This window comes from Oncorhynchus clarkii, chromosome 16 (genome assembly GCF_045791955.1).
Source record: "Oncorhynchus clarkii lewisi isolate Uvic-CL-2024 chromosome 16, UVic_Ocla_1.0, whole genome shotgun sequence".
In the NCBI taxonomy this organism is placed as follows: Eukaryota; Metazoa; Chordata; class Actinopteri; order Salmoniformes; family Salmonidae; genus Oncorhynchus; species Oncorhynchus clarkii.
In genome coordinates, this window is record NC_092162.1 from 70,841,440 (window position 1) to 70,848,522 (window position 7,083).

Genomic DNA, 7,083 nt, shown 5'->3' on the forward strand with positions numbered 1-7,083 from the left:
CTGATCCTGTTTCTCAGGGAGGAGGCCTGATCCTGTTTCTCAGGGAGGAGGCCTGATCGTGTTTCTCAGAGAGGAGGCCTGATCCTGTTTCTCAGGGAGGAGGCCTGATCGGGTTTCTCAGGGAGGAGGCCTGATCGTGTTTCTCAGGGAGGAGGCCTGATCGGGTTTCTCAGGGAGGAGGCCTGATTGTGTTTCTCCAGTACTACTACTGATACTTACTGCTACTAACTACTGCTACTACTGCTACTAACTACTACTAACTACTGCTAATACTTACTGCTACTAACTACTGATACTTACTGCTACTAACTACTGCTACTACTGATATTAACTACTGCTACTACTGCTACTACTAACTACTGCTACTACTGATACTATCTTCTGATGATACTAACTACTGCTACTACTGATACTAACTACTGATACTAACTACTGATACTAACTACTGATACTATTGATACTAACTACTGATACTAACTACTGCTACTACTGATACTAACTACTGATACTACTGATACTAACTACTGATACTACTGATACTAACTACTGATACTTACTGCTACTAACTACTGATACTACTGATACTACCTACTGATACTACTGATACTAACTACTGATACTACTGATACTACTGATACTAACTACTGCTACTACTGATACTAACTACTGCTACTACTGCTACTACTGATACTAACTACTGATACTACTGATACTAACTACTGCTACTACTGATACTAACTACTGCTACTACTGATACTAACTACTAATACTACTGATACTAACTACTGATACTACTGATACTAACTACTGATACTAACCACTGATACTACTGATACTTACTGCTACTAACTACTGATACTACTGCTACTAACTACTGCTACTACTGCTACTAACTACTGATACTACTGATACTAACTACTGCTACTACTGATACTAACAACTAATACTACTGATACTAACTACTGATACTAACTACTGATACTACTGCTACTAACTACTGATACTGACTGCTACTAACTACTGATACTACTGCTACTAACTACTGATACTAACTACTGATACTAACTACTGCTACTAACTACTGATACTACTGCTACTAACTACTGATACTACTGCTACTAACTACTGATACTACTGCTACTAACTACTGATACTACTGATACTACTGATACTAACTACTGATACTACTGCTACTAACTACTGATACTACTGCTACTAACTACTGATACTACTGCTACTAACTACTGATACTATTCATACTAACTACTGATACTACCTACTGATACTACTGATACTACTGCTACTAACTACTGATACTACTGCTACTAACTACTGATACTACTGCTACTAACTACTGATACTAACCACTGATACTACTGATACTTACTGCTACTAACTACTGATACTACTGCTACTAACTACTGATACTACTGCTACTAACTACTGCTACTACTGATACTAACTACTGCTACTACTGATACTACTGATACTAACTACTGATACTACTGATACTAACTACTGCTACTACTGATACTAACCACTGCTACTACTGATACTAACCACTACTGCTACTAACCACTGATACTACTGATACTAACTACTGATAGTACTGATACTAACTACTGATAGTACTGATACTACTGCTACTAACTACTGATACTAACTACTGATAATATACTGATACTAACTACTGATACTACTGATACTAACTACTGCTACTACTGATACTACTGATACTAACTACTGATAGTACTGATACTAACTACTGCTACTACTTATACTACTGATACTACTGCTACTAACTACTGATACTACTGCTACTAACTACTGATTCTACTGCTACTAACTACTGATTCTACTGCTACTAACTACTGCTACTACTGATACTAACAACTGATACTACTGATACTAACTACTGATACTAACTATTGATACAAACTACTGATACTACTGATACTACCTACTGATAGTACTGATACTAACTACTGATACTACTGATACTACCTACTGATACTTACTGCTACTAACTATGATACTACTGATGCTTACTGCTATTAACTACTGCTACTAACTACTGATACTAACTACTGATACTACTGATACTACCTACTGATAGCACTGATACTAACTACTGCTACTACTGATACTACCTACTGATACTAACTACTGCTACTAACTACTGATACTAACTACTGATACTAACTACTGATACTAACTACTGATACTAACTACTGATACTAACTACTGATACTAACTACTGATACTACTGATACTACCTACTGATACTTACTGCTACTAACTATGATACTACTGATGCTTACTGCTACTAACTACTGCTACTACTGCTACTAACTACTGATACTACTGATACTAACTACTGATACTAAATACTGCTCCTACTGATACTACTGATACTAAGGAGGGAGCAGCGGAGGGAGGGAGGGAGCAGCGGAGGGAGGGAGAGAGGAGGGGGGGAGCAGCAGCGGAGGGAGAGGAGGGAGAGAGCAGCGGAGGGAGGGAGAGATGAGGGAGCAGCGGAGGGAGGGAGAGAGGAGGGAGGGAGAGAGGAGGGAGCAGCGGAGGGAGGGAGGGAGCAGCGGAGGGAGGGAGGGAGGGAGAGATGAGGGAGCAGCGGAGGGAGGGAGAGAGCAGCGGAGGGAGGGAGGGAGGGAGAGAGCAGCGGAGGAAGGGAGGGAGCAGCGGAGGGAGGGAGGGAGGGAGCAGCGGAGGGAGGGAGGGAGCAGCGAAGGGAGGGAGGGAGCAGTGAAGGGAGGGAGGGAGTGAGGGAGCAGCGGAGGGAGGGAGCAGCGAAGGGAGGGAGGGAGCAGCGGAGGGAGGGAGGGAGCAGCGGAGGAAGGGAGGGAGCAGCGGAGGGAGGGAGGGAGCAGCGGAGGGAGGGAGGGAGCAGCGGAGGAAGGGAGCAGAGGAGGGAGGGAGCAGCGGAGGGAGGGAGGGAGCAGCGGAGGGAGGGAGGGAGCAGCGAAGGGAGGGAGGGAGGGAGGGAGCAGCGGAGGGAGGAAGGGAGGGAGGGACCAGCGGAGGGAGGGAGCAGCGAAGGTAGGGAGGGAGCAGCAGAGGGAGGGAGGGAGCAGCGGAAGGAGGGAGGAAGGGAGCAGCGGAGGGAGGGAGGGAGGGAGCAGCGGAGGAAGGGAGGGAGGGAGGGAGGGAGCAGCGGAGGGAGGGAGGGAGCAGCGGAGGAAGGGAGGGAGCAGCGAAGGGAGGGAGGGAGCAGCGGAGGGAGGGAGCAGAGGAGGGAGGGAGGGAGCAGCGGAGGGAGGGAGGGAGGAGGGAGCAGCGTAGAAAGAAAAATACACTAGCAGATGATAACAACAACAAGCTTATCGGAACACTTCGCTGTATTCATTCATTGCAGCTGCAGTGCTGGTTGTAGCGTGAGTGGAAGTAGGGACAACGTGCATTATAAAGGTGTTGAACACTCACAGGCTCAACTTTGTATTGTGCATTCAAGGCTTCTTTTTACTGTCTATGGCTCAAGGAAACTGTGCAGACACGGTGATCTGAGCTATCTGAATGGCCAGCAGTAGGCCGGCCTACAGACCCCTTTCTGTGTTTGCTAACATTGCTGCACGAGGGCAGTGCGCGGAGGCAGAGTTCTACCTTCAGACACTTTAAATTATTAAAAATGGGAACACTTTGCCTTCCTGGCGCTAGGGCTGCTGAATCAAGTGCACCTACCAAACAACGTAGCAAAAAAATAGGAATGCAAGGCTTCATCGTTGTTAAATTGTACATAAATGTTTGGGGATCGACTAGGAATGCCTTGGAGAGATCGACCAGTCGATCGCCCGTTTGGTGACCACTGGTCTAGAGACTCGTCTCTTCTCACAAAACAAATTTACAAAGGAGTGGTTGCACGTCCAATTTTTCAGTTTTTGATTTGTTAAAAAAGTTTGAAATATCCAATAAATGTCGTTCCACTTCATGATTGTGTCCCACTTGTTGTTGAATCTTCACAAAAAAATACAGTTTTATATCTTTATGTTTGAAGCCTGAAATGTGGCAAAAGGTCGCAAAGTTCAAGGGGGCCGAATACTTTCGCAAGGCACTGTAGCCTGGTGGTTGGATGTCGGGACAGACAGACAGACAGACAGACAGACAGACAGACAGACAGACAGACATAATGACATGATCGATGGGGCAGCAGGTAGCCTGGTGGTTGGATGCCGGGACTGACAGACAGACTGACAGACAGACTGACAGACAGCTCAACATAATGACATGATCGATGGGGCAGCAGGTAGCCTGGTGGTTGGATGCCGGGACTGACAGACAGACTGACAGACAGACTGACAGACAGCTCAACATAATGACATGATCGATGGGGCAGCAGGTAGCCTGGTGGTTGGATGCCGGGACTGACAGACAGTTCAACACAATGACATGATCGATGGGGCAGCAGGTAGCCTGGTGGTTGGATGCCGGGACTGACAGACAGACTGACAGACAGACTGACAGACAGCTCAACATAATGACATGATCGATGGGGCAGCAGGTAGCCTGGTGGTTGGATGCCGGGACTGACAGACAGACTGACAGACAGACTGACAGACAGCTCAACATAATGACATGATCGATGGGGCAGCAGGTAGCCTGGTGGTTGGATGCCGGGACTGACAGACAGTGACTGACAGACAGCTCAACATAATGACATGATCGATGGGGCAGCAGGTAGCCTGGTGGTTGGATGCCGGGACTGACAGACAGTTCAACACAATGACATGATCGATGGGGCAGTAGGTAGCCTGATGGTTGGATGTCGGGACTGACACAGAGAGAGTTCAACACAATGACATGATAAATAATCTACAAATTGTGAAGCTATAATTTACAGTTCAGTGAACTCAAATGACGACACAAAAAAGGTTGTGCTGCTACTCCATTGTATAGCTAGCTATACTTTGTTATAAAAGGAGGTTTGATAGTTGCACGCGGCTCATTAGACACCGATAAGTTTAAAGTATGAATGGGTGTATCAACGACTGAAGTGACCATTGAACTGCAAGATATATCCCAGATTGTATTTTAGCTGATGACAGTCCTTTGGGCTAACGTTAACTACCTAACTCAGAACGGATCAAGGAGTGCAAAGTCAAGAAATGTTATAGTTAGCCCCACGTCAAACGACATTTGAAACGATGATATCAACAGCTGTGTCAACTCGTGATGTTGACATATCTAACTACTGACTATCTAAACCATTCCTGCCATCAGCAAGATGGCAAACGACTTGACCCTCTCGAGTAAACAGAGAACCACGGCATAAGTTTTGGATTCTTGCAATAGAGGAAATGTTTGCTAGTTCCTCAGCTGTGGCTTGTTAAAGCCTAACATTACAGTAGCTCGCTAAGATACACAATGTTTGGCTCGCTAAGATACACAATGTTTGTCTCGCTAAGATACACAATGTTTGGCTCGCTAAGATACACAATGTTTGTCTCGCTAAGATACACAATGTTTGTCTCGCTAAGATACACAATGTTTGTCTCGCTAAGATACACAATGTTTGGCTCGCTAAGATACACAATGTTTGTCTCGCTAAGATACACAATGTTTGGCTCGCTAAGATACACAATGTTTGGCTCGCTAAGATACACAATGTTTGTCTCGCTAAGATACACAATGTTTGTCTCGCTAAGATACACAATGTTTGTCTCGCTAAGATACACAATGTTTGTCTCGCTAAGATACACAATGTTTGTCTCGCTAAGATACACAATGTTTGTCTCGCTAAGATACACAATGTTTGTCTCGCTAAGATACACAATGTTTGTCTCGCTAAGATACACAATGTTTGTCTCGCTAAGATACACAATGTTTGTCTCGCTAAGATACACAATGTTTGTCTCGCTAAGATACACAATGTTTGGCTCGCTAAGATACACAATGTTTGTCTCGCTAAGATACACAATGTTTGTCTCGCTAAGATACACAATGTTTGTCTCGCTAAGATACACAATGTTTGTCTCGCTAAGATACACAATGTTTGTCTCGCTAAGATACACAATGTTTGTCTCGCTAAGATACACAATGTTTGTCTCGCTAAGATACACAATGTTTGTCTCGCTAAGATACACAATGTTTGGCTCGCTAAGATACACAATGTTTGTCTCGCTAAGATACACAATGTTTGTCTCGCTAAGATACACAATGTTTGTCTCGCTAAGATACACAATGTTTGTCTCGCTAAGATACACAATGTTTGTCTCGCTAAGATACACAATGTTTGGCTCGCTAAGATACACAATGTTTGTCTCGCTAAGATACACAATGTTTGGCTCGCTAAGATACACAATGTTTGTCTCGCTAAGATACACAATGTTTGTCTCGCTAAGATACACAATGTTTGTCTCGCTAAGATACACAATGTTTGTCTCGCTAAGATACACAATGTTTGTCTCGCTAAGATACACAATGTTTGTCTCGCTAAGATACACAATGTTTGTCTCGCTAAGATACACAATGTTTGTCTCGCTAAGATACACAATGTTTGTCTCGCTAAGATACACAATGTTTGGCTCGCTAAGATACACAATGTTTGGCTCGCTAAGATACACAATGTTTGTCTCGCTAAGATACACAATGTTTGTCTCGCTAAGATACACAATGTTTGTCTCGCTAAGATACACAATGTTTGTCTCGCTTGTTTTTTTTTTTTTTTGTTGTCATGTAAATACGACAAACTCTTCCGAACTCAGTTATTATGGGTTAAAACAGCTATGAAGAAAATAATTGCTATTATTTCTTTATAGCAACCAACCAAACATCAGTAGTAAGCGTACTTTGTGCAAAACAAAATGTTAAAGACTCAGAAATAATCATTTTATTGAGGGCATTGGGCGTTTTTGTGAAAGTGTTGCATGGGGCAGATTTTTCCATTCACCCCAAAAGGGGAAAAAAAAATGTATACTCTAGAGCACCATGCTAATCCATGTTTAAGACAAATATACATAAATATCTTACAAACTATAATTTACACAAAAGCCATGGGGGGGATATTAGTTCAAAGATAAATCCCAAAACTTCCAGTGTATCAAAGAAAGACTTAAAAAGACTAACACTGCG